We start from the raw sequence: 19,650 nt of genomic DNA, 5'->3' as shown, positions 1-19,650 counted from the left end.
GGTCTATAGGAAACACTGCCAACCAGCTCAGGGTTGGACCCTGGTTTGCTAACTATGTGCCTGAGTGTCTAACTTATCCCATCAGAGCTTCAGATTCGTTAGCTATAAAATACGGTTGATAATACTTGATTATTGGACATTTTAAATGACATGTACTAACTACTCAATAAATCACTACTACTACTTGTAATATTGCCGTAGAAGCATAGTCTGAAACCCAAATATTCTATCCCATTGTAAGACGTGTTTTCACACTTATAAAGATAAATATAAGCAATAGAAATACAGGTAACCCTGAGAATTAAGCATAACAAAATGATAATCTTGTTGAGTTACTCTAAAAAGACTAAAGCCAAAGTGCCAAGACTCTTAAACATACACATGCATGTTCATGCTAATATTTTATGTGTTTTATTTTTAAAGTTTGTTTATTTATTTTGAGAGAGAGAGAGAGAATATGCATGTGTGAGCAGAAGAGGGGCAGAGAGAGGGAGAGAGAGAATCCTAAGCAGGCTCCATTTTGTCAGCTCAGAGGCCGACACGGGACTCCATCTTACAAACTGTGATACCATGACCTGAGGTGAAATCAAGAGTTGGATGCCTAACTGACTGAGCCACCCAGGCACCTCCCCTGTGAATATTTTTAAAGAAACATTGTAAGAAACAAATAATGTGTGAAAACTTTTGTGTGAACTTCTTTTTGTGTCATTCTTGGAGGTTAACAGAGGTGAACTCTGCTCAATTGGTAAAAATATACTATGCAGTAGTATTTGACTTATTGAGATCAGGTAGAAAGAAAAGTGCATTTGTTTTGACCAGCAGAACAAGTTCATTAACTCACGGAGGGTCTACTCGTGTGGGGTACCATACTGGGTACTGAGATGAGTGCCAAGCCCAACAGATGTGGACCCTGTCTTCGTGATGCTTACAGTCAGTAAAATACCTTGAGGGAAACGGTACAAGTAAGACACATTCTCACAGCAGAAGCGCCACCAGATGAGGGTGTTATGTAACACACCGGTACGAGCTAAGCAGAAAAAATAGGTTTTAACCCAGAACAGTCAGCTCAGATATTAGAATGTTGCACAATTTTCAAATCTCTAAATACCCAAACACTTTGATGTCATTCACTGCCAAGGATAACTTGCTGCTCTTTGAATATTAAGTGAGGAAGTTTCCCGAGCAGGCAACTAATAAGAAATATTAAAATAAAATGGGGATTCCTAAAGGAGTTTTATTTAGATAGCTCCAATTGTGTATACAGGTTCTTATATGTTTGAACTATCATTGAATAATATTTAAGTTTCCTCTATCTATGAATAACTAGTTATATGAGCTATAGAGTTATATTTCACTAATAGAAATCTAATTTGATGTAATTAAAACTTGAATTCTCAGAATTAGCTAAACCCCTTTCACCGGAAGGAAAGCCAGTGGATACTCTAAAGCCACGAATAATGCACGTTCACCACCTAGCGGCATATTTGGCAAACTGCAGCTACCTTACGCTTCAAATAGTTTATTCTGCTAATTTAACTCAAGGATAACATCAGAAACTTTACAGTAACTTCCATTTTCCAGATTGTGACGTTTTAGTCCCTAGCAATATAACGGAGTAACTTCTCTTCTTATTCCATCTCAGTCCCCACTGAGCAGTCTAGACCAAATAACCCTCACTTTATCCTGTCATTGTGGGAGTAGCTACCTGACTAAATTCTCCAATTCCCTTAAAGCACTGCTCTTTATAGCATCCCTCTGCTTAAGAAATACAGATAAACTCCTCTGTAATACACCCGGTAGAAGCACCTGGGCCTGATACAAAGTGCCAGAGTTTGAACTTGCTCAGCAAGGTGAATTCCAGCAAGCGCTTCAAGTGTGACTGCTGTGTGAGCAGACTTCATGCTTTCCAACCCCTGCCCCCTTGCTGAACTCATGACCTGAGGCCCTCTTCCTTCCTCTCCTCTACCTGAAGAATTCCTACACATTCTTTCAAGACTCAGCTCAAAGCCCAATGCTTGCAAGAAGCCTTTCCTGACGACTGCAATCCATTCATCTCTCCCTGTGATGAATTTTAAGCATGGTTGTCTGTAGCCCGAAATTTATCCTTGATTGGTTTTTGCTGCCCTCTTATTAGTGTCCATCACATCTGTGGTCTAGTAGACAGGTTCTCTACTCGTTCGGGAAACATCTTGCAAGCAGAGACTGTGCTCTTGTGATTTTAAATACCCCCTTCTCCACTACACCCAGCTCGGGGAAGAACACAAAGCCCACTAAATACTGGAGGTTGCTTCCACCAATCCTTACCAGCATTTCAGGATTCTGATCTGCTGGGCTACAGATGACTCCCAGGTGTGGCTTCTGATCACCCTGTCATCTTTTGCTAGTTAAAACACATGTGATCTTTTCAATAGCAGAGGTACCTTCATGTCACTGTATCTGCATTTTCAGTGAGGAGGAGAACTGGCATGATGTCTCTTAGTAATTTAGGCCAAGAGAACAGTTTTTCTTTGATTACGCGGGTATTTAAGGTAAAGTTAGGGCTCATATCGGCAAGGATTTGTCTCATTTATTCATTTCACTTTGTACCTGCAGGTCAGTTGTAAGTGATTTATGAATACCTTTCAAAGGTCACTATCCATCTTTAAAATACATCAATCTTAAACAGCAACCTTCTGCTTTGAAGAAAGAAACTTACTGTTTCACAAACACGTTAGACAAGAATGTGGTCTGATCAACACGGCATCGGATTCGTGAAATCAACATTTGTTCACATGACATCACCTGAGGCAGCCAGAACTTCTGGTTCTGATTAAAACTACTGCAACAACAATGCATGGATAGAGGGGAACACTTTGGTCTTAAATTAATTTAAATGTGTCCTGGAATAACAAAAGGTATTGAGCTTTGCCACACGTGCTCTCAATGACATGGCATTCTACTAGGAGGGCGTGTTGCTCTTAATAAAATGGATAATCTAGCAAATGCACACCCAGCCCACTGGTATCTCCAACCTCCACTTTAACCCTGTGATCACAAGTGTACAATAGGATCTTCCTGTTCTTTAATTTGGAATAAGGTTTAAGACAGTTTTAAATACATTTTTATAAGGCTCAAATCTCTTCATCATGTAAAGTGCTACAGCAATTACTTGCCAGACACAATATTTTCTTGAATCATACACATATTGAAAATATATGTATATATACATTACAAAAAATAAAATTCATGTTGACTTATCATTCCTAAAATAACTCCCTCTACTCATATCCATTTATCTCTAGACAAACAGTCATTGAAAATATGATTTGCCAAGGATTTGAATTTGTGTATCTACAGGCTGCATCTTCTTATAATAAAGTAAAAAAATCTACTTACATGCCTTCAGTTATCTTTGTTGAATTTGATTCTTTAGATATAAATAACCAAACTCTCTCAATCTAAGCCTGACACTGATAATGAATATGTTTCAGATGGCAACAGGAAAACATACTACTGCTGCAATTAAATGCAAATGCTTTGAGTGCATGCAGTTGTAAAGTCAAGTTTAAGCCACTGAATGAGGAAATTCAAACGTTAAGTGGCTCAGAAGGAATTATTTAAACCTGCTGAGTCAGGTTTTCCCAGTGAACAAGATGCCCTTTGGGAGCATCTCTGGGGTGGTTGTATGTGGTAAAAATTCTGTCAGTTGGGTTTCATAGTTTCAATATAAATGAAGATGTTATTCCTGATACCTTAGCAATTTTTATGCAAAGTACATAGGGCTTCAGTTTGAGAGAAGCCTTGCCTCTGTTTATTAGTCAATCTGTGTTTCCTGAGAACCCACTGTGTGTAGTGTCCCAAGCCCAGCATTTAAAAAGATACTGGATTTCTGTGCCCTTGAGGAGCTGAACAGCCGTATATGAAAATGCCAGCAAGTACTTGAGAATGCTGAATCCATTATCTCACGCATCGGGGGTTTGGTGGGGGGAATAATCAGGTACGTAGGATTAATCAAGGAAGACTTTTAGGAGGAGGTGAGGACACAGGTTGTGGAAACATACAAGTTACTGTATGATGAAGAGAGATCAATGTGCTGAATGAAAGCTACAAATCTATATCAAGGAGAACTGAAGGTAGAGAAAGGTAGTGGGGAAGCTGCCAAGGACACCCATTCAGCCCTCTTGGCACCATCTCCCTTCTCCCTGGAGTGAGTGCTGTTCGCTGTCGATCTCTAATCTGTGCATAAGGTGAGAGAACCGTAATGAGTAAATTAATTAGTCTTATAATTCTATTGCTCAAACTTAAAGTCTTCACAGAAAATATTTGGCTTCTGGAGACACTCTCACATAATTACCGTTATACATAAAATTCTTATTAATTCATACAAAGTCTGAGTTCTTTAATCCATCTAAGCCCTCAGTTTCCTCAAATGTAAGATCTGGGTGAATAGGGATCCCCATTTCTCAGGGTTGTTCTAAGGATAAGATGCAACGATACAAATAGAATGCTTGTCCCAGGGCTTGGCCGTAGCAACATTCCATAAATGTTAACCCTTATTATTTTATTTCCAGAATATTTAAATGATATCATGTAAGGTGTGGAGTTCAAGGCAAAATCTTAAGTGCCATCAGGGCCATAAAATATTAGATTGAAGACCCTGGAAAGTGGAAAGCCAGGACTCTGGAACACTTCTACTGTAGCCCAACAACAGAAAATAAAAGAGAAGGCATGTCTTTTTTTTTTTTTTNAGGGATGTTTTTTTTTTTTTTTTTTTTTTTTTTAGTTTTCTAGTTTCTGATTTCTCGGGCCTGATGACATAAAGAAAATGGCGTAGTATGGCTGTCATTTGCTTTGGTCTATGAAGTCAGAGCTGGGCCAGGAACCGTAGTTGCTTACGGTCAGATCAAACACACAAGCCTGCCACAGGCCTTCAGGCTGGCCTTCACAGGCCACGGTAAAGAGAAGCCTAGGCTGATGAACCAATCACTGCCTGTTAAAACTGCCTCAAAAGAAGAAAGAGTAAGTAACTTCTGAAGCCTCCTGATTTTACCAAGAACTCTACAACAAAATATCCCTTTGGTGTTTAAGAACACAGTGTTAAAATTTTTAACTGGCAGGAGGTAAAAAGGAAAATACTGTATTACGTTATCAATACCATTGATTAACTTGAGGAAGTAGTGTCAATGTCTCTTCATGTCAGACTTAAGAAACCAGTTTAGATCATCCAACTATTGTGCATGTACTTCAGGCAACAATTCAGTCAATGAAACCGTACTGAACACCTATTATTTGCCAGGCAGTATGCTGAGCATGAGAGGTACAAAGATGAAATAATAGTCTGCCAGTAAGAGAACAGGCTAGTAGTCAAAAAACCCTCAGGATCCTGTCTGATAAAGTCTACACTAGAGACATAGAAAGGTGAGGACATGGCTAATGGGTAGAAGAAAGGTTGACTTGACATGGAAAGCAAAATGATTTCATCACCTTCCAATGAGAACAATCAGAAACAAATTTCTAATGAAAATCTAAAGAAAACACCAATGTAATCCAATGTAAAAAAATAAAAAACCTCAGAGATTGTTGGGTGGTTTTTCACTCCTACTATTTTTCTATGGATAGGACTACGTCAGAGTTGGTTATACTAAAATTAACCCAAAAGCTGTATTTAGAGAAGTATTTGAAGTTGGGTTTATTAGCAAACTTGCAAATTTCCTTATATTCTATTTAATAAAGAGTAATTGAAGATCCACGACATGCCAAGCACTGATTTCATGTGAGAGAGAGAGAAAACAGACTAAAGAAGAAAGAAATAAAGGAGAAAGCTCGCAGCCTAGGCAAAGTGAAATGAGATAAGGGAGAATTTGAAAAATGTTTTATGACAGGTGCCCACAAATTCTTCTTGGGGACACAAACTCAAATGCCTGCCTAGGCCAGGCTGGGAGAGAGGGCAAGTCCCATGTGAAGGGGCATTGATGACGCAGTTCCCCTGGATCACGGCCATGTGGGAACACACATCCAAGTGGCCAGAACTTCATAATTTTTAAGAGAAGTTAAAAACCCACATTTTTCTGATCTCCTGATTTTTGAAAATAGTTTTAAAATCCTGTCCATAGCTGAATTCAATTCCTTGACTACCAGTTTGCAGCTTCTGTGATTCCAAAATGTACAAGGAGCAGTTATGGTGGATAATGGGGTAGCAGCAGGCAGGGCTAAGGGAGATGCTTTAGCACTGGATTCAAATCCTACCCGGCCTGTGCTGTGCAAACTCAGGCAAATCCCTATAGTGGCTCTGAGTTTCAGTGTCGCTATCTTTAAACTGGGGATAAACAGATCTGCCTCATAGGGTTTTTGTGAGAAGAAAATGTGAGCTAGCACATAGTGAGCTCTCCAAAAAACTGACACATTTATTATTATTTTTAGAAAAGCCTTCATGAAGGAAGGAAGATGAGAGCTGGTTCTCAAGAGATAGGTAGGATTTAGGACTTGGATTGGCAGAGACGGCTTACAGGGTTTTTCAGACATACCAGGGAGAGGGAGCAGAGGCTTAGGCACTGGGAGGAGGCAAAAAGATCCTGTCTGGCAAAAGTAATGTCACCTGGCTTGGTTGGAAGAGAGAGTAGATGACAGAATGTACAGGGATGAATATAAAAATGCCAGACTGTGACCCAGTCTCTGGAGCTCCTGAATGCCACCCTAGGGAGGGCCAGGCTTTACATCATGGGAAATGAGGAGATAATAAGGTTTTCAGCAGGGGATCAAAATCAGATCAGGGTTTTTCTGTATGATGCATTCATCCAACCAACATTTCCCGGGAGCTAAGAATGTGCTAGGCACAGTACTCAGTCCTAGGAACACAATGGCAAACAAGGCAAACAAACAAGGCCCCTGCTCCATGGAGGTTACACACTAGAGGCCATAGGAAGTGGATGTGGGTTGGATCCAAGAATGTAGGGTTAAGGAGGCTGGTTAGTAGGCTACTGCTAGTTCCAGCAAGAGGTAATGGTCTGATTTAAGGCAGTGGCAGGGAGGTGATCCACGGGAAGAGTAGAGAGAGGGCAAGGAGAAGGAAGCAGTATAAGTTGTTGGCTGGACTCAGGTGTTTGAAGGCATCAACTAAAACAAGGAAGGCAAGAGAAGATGCTGGTTTGTTGGCAAGAATGATGCGTCGAGTTTTGCCGCAGTAGAGTTTTGGTACATGACACACCTTTACTTTTGGTAAAAGTTCTCTGTTACTGGTGTTATCACTGCAGCAGTTTAGTCAAATGATTCTTTCTGAAGCAACTGGGTTTTCTTACCAAAAGATAATTGTTGATTGGATTATATCCAGAGATTTGATACCAAGACTAAACCTGTATTCAGCTCACTTCCCAAAATAACATATCAAAAGGAGAGACTGCACACAAAGCATTTCCTGTCAGATAACCATTTAAGGTGGTGAAAAACACGACCAGAAGGGAGACTCCAGAGCATTCCTGTGATATACTCCCACCGGTGTAGAATAAAAACTTTCTCCAGCACATCTCATGCTTGTAGATTTCTTTTTGCACAAGCCTGAGCACGGCAAAGGCCAAAAGGGAGCTTAGGGGCTTGGGTTTGCGGATTCACTTGATGACCATCTTTCTTTTTGGGAGCAGTATACCCACAAGTGAACTAACCTTTTCCCAGATGGGTCTGTAACAGTGTTCTAGATGAAGATCCCATAACTGTGCTAGAGCTCGGAGAGTGTTCTTTGGGCCAAGATATGAGGTAGAATAAAGGAGTTTTACTGGCTTTCTTAACCTCTTCTTACAGAGTGGTCATTTCTTTCCATTTCTTCTGAGAGAATGAGGAGGAGGGATGTGCAGTAAATATATAAATATATTGGATCTTCCCAGCCTCATTTTCACTTTGTCTCTTTTTATTTCTTTTGTAGCGTAAAGACAGAGAACAGTTAGAAAAATAAAAAGACAGAGATGGAGAGAAAAGAGGCATTCTATTGTTTCCTACCCGAATACCTCCAAGAGAGCTCATAATCTTAAGCCTCTAGCACAATGTCTGACACAAGGTAGGTGCTTAAAAATACTTGTTAAAGAAATTAAGGGGTTGAAGAAGTAAGTATTTGTAGATGAGACATTTATTATAGAAGTGAATAAACATAGAATCAGCTTTTCTCAATGAATCTTCTAGCATTCAGCTGTCTGCCAAAGAATATCCAGCTAATAGTAGTTTAGGTCATAGAGCTAATGTTTCTCACATAACAGGAAACACAGAAGTCAGTGGTTACAAATGTTGTTTTATATGTTCAATGATATCACTGAGGACTCAAGAACTTTCTATCTTTCCATTCTATTATCCTCTTTTTTATCACCTCATGGTGGTAGGATGGCTGCCCCAGCCCTGGGCATTGTAACCACATTCAAGACTAGATGGAAAGAGGAAGACTGGAGCTAGTGGTATCTCTCCTCTTTTATCAAGACAGTAAGTTTTTCTAGAACTCTGCATAAAAGTTTCCTTACAAATCTTTAGTCAGAACTATATTAGAAAACCATTTAGAGCTGAAATGAAACCTTAGAAAATAAATATTTAGCCAGATTCTTTGCTGTTATATATAAAATCAGTTTTCTATTAGCAGGGGAAAATGGGGAAATGGACATTGAATAGACAACTAACAGTGTCTACAACACCTTTAGAGTCCTCCCTGCCCCTCACTCCTTCTGAACATTCAAAGTACTAATGGCATTGTCTTAGTTTATTTAATGTCATTTATTTCCCTCCTAGATTGAAGACATAAACTATATTTTACTCGTTTTCCCCTATCTTTTACACAGTAGGCTCTTGGTAAGTATGGTTGAATGAATTGAAAATTCTATGAATTTCTTTTGTAGTACATATAAAATAATGCTTAAGTAGCATTTCTTAAAGAAAAAGCATGAATTCATTTTTACACTTGTGTATTAGCTACAACTCCATTTTAAACACACTAGTAGCCTTAAGTGAAGTTTCAAAAAAGAAGAACAAACAGAAACAAAAATAAACCATCCTTATAATTATGTTAGCTAACATGTAATAAATAGGAACTGTATTAACAACGATCATTTGTTCATATGATCTTATGAGTTACTATTTTTTTTGTTATTTTGAGACATGCATGCACATGAACAGGGGAAGAGTAGAGGGAGAGGAAGAGAGAATCCCAAGCTTGACACCAGGCTTGAACCCACGAAATGTGAGATCATGACCTGAGCTGAAATCAAGAGCCAGATGCTTGACCAACTGAGCCATCCAGGCACGCTGAGGTACTATTTTATTTCTACTTTGCAGATGAGAGGAAATAGATGGCTTCCAACCTAGTTGTTAGTAAATTTTTCTGTAAAGGACTGTAATGTAAATATTTTTGGATTAACAGGACATATGATCTCTGCCATAACTACTTAACTCTGCTGTTGTAGCAGGACAACAATCATAGATACTAAATAAACAAATGGATGTAGTTGTGTTCCAATAATACTTACTTTACAAAAATAGGCAGTAGGCTGGGATTGGCCTATGAGTTGTTTGCTAACCTCTGCTCTTGTCCAAATAACTCATTTTATATATTAGGCTAAGAGAAGTAAAGCCACTTGCTCAAGACTGCACTAGAGACAGATCTAGAATACATGTCTTCTGGTTGGTTCTTTAGCAGTCTTTAATACCTAATGAATTGGGATAGTTATTCTATAATAAATTAGACTTTTGAAGCGAGAAAGCAGATCTGATACTATTGAAAACCTAGATCATTTTGATTCAGGTGATTAGATTAATATAATTTTATTTTATCTTCAGGATCTCCCAAAGGTACATGAAATGTTAGACCCAGTTTCCTTGTTTATCTTGCAGGGGAAAGCATTTCCCCAATCAGCCAAACATACGTCACAGGTGTGTGTATAGCTAGGGCTTAGTGCTTGTTGAAAAGCATGGTTTGGTGGGTACGGAACTCCTGAAACACTGTCAAGACAGAAGTCCTTTGACAAGGTTCCTCAGAATGGTTCTGAATGTACATGGCTCCCTGCCAACTTTTTAATTTGGCTTCCTATTTTGCCAGGGGACATTCTGACATGGTTAAGAGGGGTAGGAATGGACTTTACAGCTACAGGACAAAACCCATGACTGCTTGACTTCCTTAGCGCCATGCTCTAAGAAATTTAGTTCTGCATTGTTGATTCAAATATTTGACAGGAAATAAAATTTCTGTGAGGCAAACTGTTATTATGTGATTTTTATTCCTTATATTAATAGCCTTGTAATATAGTATAGTTAACATCCTCTTGCACATCTATTTCTTGAGTACTGTTTTCAAGAAAATAGAGACAAGATGCTGTTACCTTGACTGTTCACAGTAGCCTTACCATGAGATTGGCCAGCCTATTCAGGCTCGACATAATCTGAAGGCTGCAAGATGAGCTGACTCTACAAGGTCAAGAAGTATAGATACCTTCATGCTTCTGCTATAATTGTGGCCCCACAGCATTCTTGTCCTTGACTTGTGTCACAACCTGGGGTTATGTTTTAATTCTGAGCATCCATGTCTTATTAGGTTATGCGCATCATATTTAAATGCTTAGCTCAACCTTGAAAGAAGTTCAGAATCCTTACCAGTCTATACAACTTTTGCTAGTTCAATTTACCTTCAAGATGATGGGGAAAAAATGTCTTTTAGTAGGTACAAATATTAATTGTGGATGACTGGGCAAAAGACAGGGGTGTCTTACTTGCTGGCCCCTCCTAGCACTTAAGATATATGCAGCTCTATACCCTGAAATCTGTTTTTGAAGAATGAGGAATATTTAAAATATTTTATTAAACCAGTGAAAAAAGAGCTATTTTCTCTAAATTTCAGAATCTTTAAGTATTGTATTAACAATAAATATGAAAATTGTAAGTGATCTCCTGTTAGGGATAACATACATGCAGCCTTGAACCAAGAACTATAAATGTATTTTATCCATCCTATGAAGTAAATACTATTTACAACATAGTATTACTATATCCATTATGCAAGTGAGGAAACTGAGGCCATAAAGAGGTTAAGTAACGGATCCAAGGTCTTTTAGCTAGTAAATGATGGAGCTGAGATCCACACTGAGGAAGTCTGACTCCAGAGACTGAATCAACCATTACTCTAATGACACCATAATGACCAGATAAAATCTAGGTCCTTCAGTGGAGATTTGCTGAGAGAGAGAAGGAACAGAAGAGCAGAAAGAGCAGACCATATATTCCAGTCACCTTGTCCACCAGATCACTGCTGACATATTACAGAGTCCATCCTATCCTTGTCTGGGCTGTCATGGAGGGATCAATAGGACCCCAAGAAGAGATTTCAGCAAAGTTGTTTCCCAGCAATTATTGAGGTCTGTGCCTTGCTTTTGTAATGTTATTGGAATGCAGGGAGAAGCCATAAATTCTGAATGTTTCAGCTTACATATGTTTCGGTAGACAAAACTTGTTTTTTAATGGTCATTCTCTTCCTTCATTATTTTAGGCTTATGAAACTACCAGGCCCTTATAGTAATCATTAAGGCCATGCACAAATATTCTGGCTTTCTCTTTTTAGGCATGTGGCAGTATCACACTTTTCTACCTGCTCAAAGCAAATTGCTTTGGCCAATGAAAAGTGAACAAAAGTGGTCTGTATTGCTTCCAGGAATAAGCTTTAAGAGTCAGTGCATGCTTTGCCATCTTTCTCCTTCAGACTTGGTAACTGGCAATATTCAAAATAGCAGCTTCTCTGTCAGTCTCGAGCCCAAGGTGAGGATGAGAGCAAAGCTGTGGAGCAAAGCTCCCAATGTGCCTGTGGTGTACAAATATTAACAAGCAATAAAGCACTATGGTTTTAACCTATCAAGACTTGGATTCATTACTGCAGCAAAACCTAGTCTATCCTGATTGGTGCGCTCTTACAGAAACTATGAATGCCTAATAAAAGCAGCAACATAGAGAATATGACAGGAGAGGGGGACTGAGCTTTAGGCCATCATGAAGACTCCCAATGTTTCCAGCTTACCAGGAAATATCTAGGCATTTCCAAAAGGACTGGAGTTAGCGGTACAGAAAGAAAAAGTCCTCTTCACCCAGGACTGAAATCCTGGGTTTCTTGGGATGTGGAAATGTGGAATTTCCAATTCCTGTAACTGACTCACTGTGCGGAGCACCCAAGAAGCCCCACATCTTTCCCATGTGCCCTCACATATGAACTAGCACATCGTGGGAGCAACATGGAGGTTATGACTAAAGACTGGCGAGGCTGAAGTCACCACTTGGAAGCATACTATTTTAACTTTCCTGACAGATATGATCAGTCAGTAGTGCAACCAAGGGCTTTTTCTCTCTCCTTTCAGGAATAATCAAAAAGAGTGATGCTGTGAGTTAGAGGATTAAACAGAAAGAAATTGAAATCCATGACAGTGATGACTTAATAATATTGCAAATTATAGTTTTTAGTTCAGGTAATTTAGCATACCAAATCACAGTTTAATTTCCTTCTACAGAGCCCAGGCATGCAAGATAGTGTATGGGAGAAGGGGCAAGGCGGGGTGGAGGATGGGGGCAAAGAGGAGAGTGAGGGAAGAAAAATTTAAGACTCCTCAAATGCAGGTGCCCTTAAAAGACTAATAAAAGTGACCGGAGAATGTAAAGGGCAGTCAGTTAATAAGTGTGAGGCCTATAGCCCTGATCTTGGGAAGGCCAGGAGTCTTTGCTTGCTTTTGTTCAGGTACCTGCTTCTCCTGCTGGGTAGAATGTGAGCATCAAGTGCCCAGAAGGAATGCATAACGTGTGCAGAGCCCTGACAGCTGCGAAAGGAAAGAATGACTTTGAGAGTGTCAGCAAAGCAGAGCCGCCGTTGAATGGCATGTGTCCTTGACTGAGCACAGCACAATGCCTTGTGAAGGAATGAAAGGTGGTAGGGCTGCATCACTGAATGATTTGTCTTTTGTTCTAGGATCAACCTTCCAGAAACCAACCACGATTCAATCTGCATGCACCACTCACCTTGCAAAATATCCAACATAGCTTCCTCAGGTATGTCAATTAATTCACCTGGCTGAAGCTGTATCTGTGTGCTTGGCTAGAGAATCAGGAAGGAATTCTCCTGATTACATTTCCTCCAAAACGATTACCTGAGTTCCAGCCACAACAGGGTACTGAGGGTAAGCCATCCAAAGTAGCTTGGGAGATAGTAGCTCTTCTAGCTGGTCAGTATTACCCAGCTAGACTGCAGCTGACCAGCTTGCCCTCATTCTCACCAGAGTACCTTGGAGCAGTTATGTCCCTTTGCACCTACCTGAGTTCAGTGTTTAGGGGTCAAATAGCTAGGCTAAGCTTGCAGGTTTCGAGCACCAGCAAACTCAGCCACCTAAGAATCACCTACTTAGAAAAAATTCCAGTGAACCGCCCCATTCTTACTGAAAAAGGAATATCTTGAGGTGGGGGTGAGGAATCAACATTTGAACATGATTCCTAGATCATTCTGGTGAAAACTGGGGTCTTTTTTTTAATCTCCTCAAATTTACCTGAGTACAACAAAGAAAAAGTAACCCCTCACATAAACACAAAAAGTTCAAAGGAAACAAAACTCAGTCAAAAGAACTCATATAAGTAGAGAGACCATATCATTTATCATCCAAACCAGGACATTTCTGAGAGCAAAATGGGGCACTACTAATACTTACACCAGGATAGCAGGTGTAGACCGGGACTCTGCTAGGCCAACAAAGACTCATGGCCACCTGAGTTTTAAGACTAATTTGACAGGAAGGCTGATTAGGATTTAGGCCACCAGCCCAAGAGAAAGTCCTCAACCACGTCTTGACGCTTAACAATCAGTACAAATATTTTAATAGAAGAGGCTTTAGGAGCCCAAACTGAGAGGATCTGGTTCAGAGGCTTGCACTAGCTTGGACAGACTGGATAAACTCTCTGGTCCAATTATGCAAACCAGGAAGAGACCAGTAGAAATCTTGACCTCCCAGTGGAAGAGTATATACAGCAGTAACATTTATCCACAACAACTTCAGAAATCAGCCTCATGAAATGTAAAGGATTATTCCTCAGAGGCAAAGAAGAGGAGAAACAAACCAGACATTATTCTATTCATTACATTCATCTTACAGTTTCTAGAAAATACCTTTTCCCCAAGTTTTTAGTTTTACTCTCACGTGGTTGCCACAAACCACCTAACAATTATTGTCACATGGATTTCTTACTGCTTTCTTCCTGAGGGAACTATTGCAATATTCTTGTAGGACAAAGGAAGAATGGTTGTGCATTTTCATTATTCCATGTGTGCAAAGAACTCAGTGTGTAAAGGATGTTTTAGGAGTGCAAAATAGCTAAGCAAGAAAGCATTTTTTTTCTAGGAAACTTCATTTATTTCTTTGGTTTTTAATAATGATTGTGGTATATAGTGGCTTTTACAAATCATTACAGTGATGTTACTGCATATTTCCTTGTAGACATTCCTTCTATTTTCTATGTAAACTCAAAACACAGTGTTCATTCAATAGGCATCTCTTAGCCAACATAATTACACACTTGTTCTAATGGGTAAATGCCCCAATATTGGAAGTCCTTCTTAAAATGTGAAAACCAAAGAAACCATATACAAAGAATCTGGACCTTCACAAAGTAACTTCTCTTCTAGAAATTATATGTAGGATAGACTGTGCCTCTTTCATGTAGAGTTACCAGTGCATGGAATGGAAGGAACGCATAATTGTGTGCCAGCCCCTGAGAGAAAAGCAGTATCTGAGGAAACATTGAAATAATTACTAAATATGTGTATAAAAGAGGCATGGTGATAGTTACAGGAGAAGGGAAAGAGAAGGCAAGGAAGAGAGAAATCGTTCTTAGATGATTATAAAATATATCTTATTTACCTGAGAGAGTTAAAGTGCATTGGCTATGCTTTTTAAAAACTGGTCTTAATTACCCTGGAGACCAGAATTCCATATGAGGTAAATATGTTTTTAGATAGTTTTCTAAAATATGTATAATTTACTCAAGGAAAAAAGGACTGTGTCCTCTGGAGCCAATCTAGCCTCACAGGTAAATACAAATTTAAGTAGATTCCTAAGAAGTATATTATGTACAGTGGCTGATGGAGTGGAATGTCTATGAAGAAGCTGGGAAGGTCCGTCAGTTAAGTACATAATAAAAATGTATTGGAAAAATACATCATTTTCTCAGTGGACTATAATTGGCTATGCATAGTAAAAAGTCTTATTTTCCAAAATGTATTCTGCATCCACAGAGTTTTAAATCTCAATAACTGCGTTATTTTTAAAACTCGGAATGCTAAGCAATATTAGTGAGAGTGACAGAAGAACTGCAGGGTAGATGTCATTCTATAATTTACAACTCTTTTTGACATCTTTTTTCCCCCTTCTTCGTTTCAAACAGACTTTATCGAAAGCTGTAAGTGAAAAGTTAAAGAAGATGGAGAACAAAATTCCACTTTCCTTACTCAACAGTTAGAGTGATGCTTTCAGAAGTGTCTTAGTACATTTAATTTTAAAATATATCCTCTTTTATTATCCAGGAAGAGTTTTCAGTATAAACGAAATAGAAAGAAAAAAAGAAAGAAAGAAGGAAGGAAGAAAGGAAGGAAGGAAGGAAGGAAGGAAGGAAGGAAGGAAGGGAGATTTTTTTCCTTTCCCTTCCCCCATGGTCTTCTGTTAGGTTTCTCAAATTCCGCATATAACGCACCCTAACTTTTAAATCACAGCAGATGACCATTTCTCCCACTTTGCTGAAAGAAAAAGGCCATGTGTACTTCCTCAACACTGACTCTTCTACCCTGGTTCTCCCCATGGAACTCAATCCCTTCTCTTGTGTGCTTCCTTCCACCCACCCTATCTCTTCTGAGACCTTGATCTTGTACTCTTCTAGCTCTGTAAATCCACCTTTCCCCACTTGTTCTTTCTGAAATAACGTGAGTTCCCCAAGACTAAAACAAAACTCAAGTTCCTGCCACGGTCCTAAATTCCTGTCCTTCCTCCCCTCCTCTTCCAGAGTTGGGCCATTCTGAAGAGCAGTCCATACAAGCTGCCTCCAACATACCCTATGCTTTCTGCTGTCAGGGAAACTACAAGCACCAGGGTCTTCACTAATTGAATCATCAATGTTCATGACTTTTTCCTTCAGTTCTCATCTTCCATGTGCATTTGCCATATTTAATTCTAGTGATACGTTTCTCAAAACTCTTGGTTCCCATAACAGCAACCCTTCTGATTCCCCTCCTACCACTCTTATGATTCCTTCTCAGCCATATGCTCTGTTCTTCATCCTGTCTTGCCCCTTAAATAGAGGCATTCTCCACAGAACTGTCCTTGGCCCTCTTCCCTGCACTCTCAACACCCTCTATTTCAGTAATTACTTTTATCTCTAATTAGTACTGCTCAAATTTAACTTTCTGGCTGTAACCTCTTCTTTGAATTCCAGATTTATATTTCTAGTATCTACTGGAGTACCTAATTTAATGGCCTGGTGACATTTCAAACTCAACATGTTAGAACAAAAGTAATTTCTTCCCCTCTAAAATCTATCCCTGCTCAGACTCTCTGGTCCATTTAATAACATAACAGTCTTCCTGGACACCCATGACTGATAATGTTGCTGCTTCTGCTAACAATAATGATAACACCACTCTAAAAACATACTTATGAAATTTGTTCTATGATAAAGACATCATTATTGGCTTTCTACATATTTATTCATTTAATCCTTATAGCAAGATAAGGCAGGAACTATCATTAACCCCATTTTAAAGATGAGGAAACAGAGGGATAGAGGTGAAGTACGTTGCCTAATGTCACACAAAGGCCTGGTTCCGGAACCAATACTCTTAACCATGATGCTATCCTGCTTCAAAAAGTCTAAAGCTATTTTTGGAGGCATTCTTAAGAACATATTATAGCTGAGAGTGGCTGGTAGATGGCTCATTCGAGGTTGGAGGGACTTGACATCAAGTGGTAGTTTTAGGAATATAAAGGAGAGTGACTGATTGGAACACAATGGAATTCTGTGATGACAGGAATTGCATTCAACTCTGTATCATCTATGGCACCACATGTAATGACTGGGTCTCAGAGACCACTGAATGGGGACAGGAACGGATTCTATACATAGGGAGCAGAAAGGTCCTTTTTATATCATACTGGCAAAGGTAGATCCAATTCTGTTTCCTTATGAGATGTGTAAACGTTAGGCAAGGGATCAGAAAGATATTGGCAAAATGAAGATGGTATGACAATTGCTTTTCTTTTGCTAAATAATATCCAGTATACAACATGGCTAGTTGGAGTGGTTATGGGACTCTGATATCTGAATTGCTGTTTTCCATTCATACACATATAGCTTTCTATTTACTGAGCTTTTAACCAAATACTTACTATTTATATATCCATAATATGTGTTATAATACTCAGTTTTTGTCATTAGAGTTTATAATGTTTTTGTGGAGGCTTACACATTAAATTAAAAAAAGATCATGAATTAATAATATGTATATGTCATAAGAAAGTGGCATAATGGTTTAAATTATGGGCTTTTGGAGTCTAGTAGAACTGGGGTTCTAATTTCAGTCTTTAGTTGTGACTTTGGACAAGTCACTTAGCCTAGCACAGTGGATTATAGAACTTATTAATAGTGTTGTCATGAACAGAAAATGAGATGATACATGTGAAGTGCTCAGCATAGTGGACATAATTCAAAAAAAATGGAAGGGAAAAATAGATGAATATCAACTGAGGAGAACAAACACATTATCATGTGTTTTGAAGTACAGTCACCACTGACTAAAGAGTTAAGTGGCAGGATCCGGGGGGGTGGGGGTAGCAGATTCCAGCTGGGTTTTGAAGATGAATGTGTCTTGCTACTAGTGCTAGCTGGGGAGATGGCAGCCATCTCTCACTCGGCATCATGGCTGACCTCAGACCTCTGGGGAAGCACCAGATCATTAAAAAGAGGAAAAAGTTCACCTGGCACCAGTCAGACTGATATGTCAAAATTAAGCGCAACTGGTAAAAACCCAGAAGCATTGACAATGGGGTGTACAGGAGATTCAAGGCCAGATCTTGATGCCTAACACTGGTTACAGAACCAACAAGAAAACAAAGCACATGCTGCCCAGTGGCTTCCAGAAGTTCCTAGTCCACAATGTCAAGGAGCTTGAAGTGCTGCTGATATGCAACAAATCTTACTGCACACAGATTGATCACAATGTCTCCTCTAAGAACCACAAAGCCACTGTGGAAAGAACAGCTCAGCTGGCCATCAGAGTCACAATCCCAATGACAGACTGTGCAGAGAAGAAAATGAATATACAGTTTATGTGCCCATATCTGTGTTCATAAACCACACCAAAAAAAAAAAAAAAGGATAAATGGGTCTTGAATAAGCAGAAATGGCACTTCATACAGACTGAAAAAGCATATCAAGAGAATCTTAAGAGGAAGATACAAAGTAAGGAAGAGTACAACAATAAAATCTATATAATTTTTATTACAGATTAGAGAAAACCACCAAAACTGATTTTTTTGCATCTTCATGAGTAAAATATTTGCACTACTGGTAGAAATACATTAGCTACAAAGGAAGCTATTTTGAGAGGAAAGAATACAAGTTCAGATGGAAATATGTTGAGTGTGGGTTTATGATGAAGCAACTTTCAATGTCCAAAAGGGTGGAAAGATACAACAGACTTGAGACAGAAGGTATAACCAGAAATGTTTAGTCCTTGAGAAGAGGAATTAGGTCTCATTTCTATTTGTATACTTCAGAGAACATAGCATAGTACTTTGAACATTACAAGTACATAATACATGTTGCATAGATGAATGAATGCATGAATCAAAGTAAAGATTTTGGAGTTATCTTCATTGAAGTGATATGATAGTTAAAATTGTGGGCATAGATTAAGAAAGAACAAAATTGGGAGATATGTAAACCCTAAAGACGAAAGATGAAAACTGAAGTGTTAGAGTAAAAATATCTCAGTGCCCAGGGAGATAGAAGGGGATATTAATGGTGGCTAAGATATCATTGAGCTAAATGCACTAAAATATGGAAGACCGAGTGATGTTACTAATGTCTTCAGGGAACAAGTTCAGGGAACAGTGTTATAAATGGAAGCCAGAAAGGAAAGAATTAAGATTGAACAAAAGAGGGGAGTAAATGGAGGTAACAGATGTACAGCATGTCTAAGATTGATAGTGAATAAAGGAAAATAAACCTATTTTCTTACAATGTGTCTATATATGATGCAAGAACAGACATTTGTCATAGGTATACAGATATTTATTATGTTCATACATGCATGAATATATGAACAAATGAATGAATTAAATCATTCATATTGAATGAGACAAAAATACCCTATCTTGATTCCTTTTTTTTTAAATTTGATNGTTCTATTGTCAGTTTCCTGAGGAACCTCCACACTGTTTTCCAGAGGGGCTGTACCAGTTTCTTGATTCCTTTTTTAATCAGAATATTTCCACCTTCATTTCTGTGCTGTATGTAAATAGATGCAAACATACTAGTAGGTGACAAAGTTGGTCAACCCATTTAAAAAAAAAGTTGATCTCTTTCTAGCATATTACTTTTACTTGTTGTTACGGAAAAAGATTCACACAAGAAGTTCTATCATTATGA

General features: G+C 38.8%; 1 protein-coding gene and 1 pseudogene across 1 annotated transcript in view; one reads left to right on the top strand and one right to left on the bottom strand.

Moving 5' to 3' along the window:
* The window catches only part of MCTP1 (multiple C2 and transmembrane domain containing 1), a 292,860-nt gene that overhangs the window by 35,520 nt on the left and 237,690 nt on the right, over positions 1-19,650 (bottom strand). The gene's annotated exons all lie outside the window — the stretch shown is intronic.
* Positions 17,917-18,379, top strand: LOC144224369 (large ribosomal subunit protein eL32 pseudogene; annotated as a pseudogene).

The sequence above is a fragment of the Crocuta crocuta genome, unplaced genomic scaffold, assembly GCF_008692635.1.
Source record: "Crocuta crocuta isolate KB4526 unplaced genomic scaffold, BGI_CrCroc_1.0 scaffold42, whole genome shotgun sequence".
NCBI lineage: Eukaryota > Metazoa > Chordata > Mammalia > Carnivora > Hyaenidae > Crocuta > Crocuta crocuta.
The sequence above is the reverse complement of the archived record's forward strand: the minus strand, read 5'-3'. Positions and strand labels throughout refer to the sequence as shown.